General features: G+C 38.5%; 1 protein-coding gene across 1 annotated transcript in view; it reads left to right on the top strand.

Annotated features, from left to right (window-relative positions):
* Positions 1-1,595, top strand: part of LOC101845673 (protein Wnt-4) — a 115,364-nt gene that overhangs the window by 44,669 nt on the left and 69,100 nt on the right. The gene's annotated exons all lie outside the window — the stretch shown is intronic.

Genomic DNA, 1,595 nt, shown 5'->3' with positions numbered 1-1,595 from the left:
AATAAAAATAAAAATAAAAAATAAAATAAAATTGTAAAAATGCACTGTTATAAGCACTATTCGGCCCCGGGCGAGGACACCGTTAACGTATAATTATCAATATGAAATCATCAAATGATGGGGAAGAAGTGGCCGAGATTTTATTAAGACTCATACGACATAAAATAGAATATAGAATAAATGGACCTTTCTATTTCTTCTGTGTCCAATTCTATATTATGTCATACGCTTTTGACACGTTCTTCGTTTCTACTAGACTGTAATATAGAGTCTTCTATTATTTTAAACTTTTGGTCCTTTGTCCGCGCAGAAATGTCTGCTTTGCTCCAGTATGACCTATTATAATTACCCCTCTTTTCGGTTCCCATGGTGAGCTTGAACTCAGTGAAGATTTTATAGAGAACAAAGCACGGTGACTCAGACAGTGCACCGTTTATGATGCTATAATTTATCCAGGGACTCACTATCTGAAGACAATCACGTCTGGCGATATAAGTATACTTCGAGCGGGGTTGGTTACTAACATAATACCAAATTTAATCATTGCATGCTTTATTTCGCAAAACCAATCAGAGTGATTTGTTGAATTACGCGAAATTAAGCGACAAGCAACAACAAAAAACATACGATTTGAGCATGATGTGAGGAAGCAAAAAGATTAACCCGAAAGGGGCGAGAAAGAATTTCTGGCCCTTTCTGGCAGTTTGAATCTTTGAAAAAGTAACTATATCCCGTATTTCCAACTTGCCTTGTCTTGACGGGTCTACCTTTTATTATTATACATTCCTTCACTCGAAATCTTAGGTGATTACACTAAGTGACACAGTTACCCGACTTCAAAAACAGCTAATTCATCACGAACAGAAAACACTTTCGTCATAACCGTTGCTACAAGGTGTCTGAAACGACGATCTATAATTTTATCTTAAATCTCCTCGCCTCATTTCTCCCTCCGAACGAACACCCACCTTCCTTCGTCGATAAGCAGGGGAGGGGTGAGTTTGGGGGTCGGACAAAAAAACAAGTCCCCCAGCACGTTATTAGGGAGAAAAAACGTTACCCGACTGTCACTTTATCTACGAAAAAGTTTATTAGATGGCTAAAAAATTTTGAAAAGAAAACTAGTGGCCCCAACTTCTTTCTAATTTATTTTGTCTTCGGCAAATAAAATGCCTCGGGTATTGAGGATAGTAAATCATTCGTCTTTCCATGTTGCTCACGCAAAATTTGACACAAGGCACAGACGGGGGTAGATAGTGGATTCTGACGGGAAGAAAGATTTATGGCACCCCGGGGTACACTTGCCTCAGCCTAGACCGACAGGTACAATAGAAGACCCTGAAATGTCAGTAGTCAACTTTTTCCTGTTATCATTTTTATCATTTATGCTGGGTTTATACGCTTAGAGCAAGTATTTGGCATTCGCTTCTTCGGTATTTGAATAGGTCTTCCCGTTCGTTCGTTTTCACCTATAATATTATATTATTTGAAACAGCAAGGTGCGTTAAAAGATTATTTTTTTACGTGAAGACTAATATTAGTTACGGTGAAACAGAGGGACAAGAGAGTTAAAACACACACACGCACACCCCCCC

The sequence above is a fragment of the Aplysia californica genome, unplaced genomic scaffold (assembly GCF_000002075.1).
Source record: "Aplysia californica isolate F4 #8 unplaced genomic scaffold, AplCal3.0 scaffold00039, whole genome shotgun sequence".
Lineage (NCBI taxonomy): Eukaryota > Metazoa > Mollusca > Gastropoda > Aplysiida > Aplysiidae > Aplysia > Aplysia californica.
Note: the sequence above shows the minus strand (reverse complement) of the source record. Positions and strands in the feature narration are given on the sequence as shown.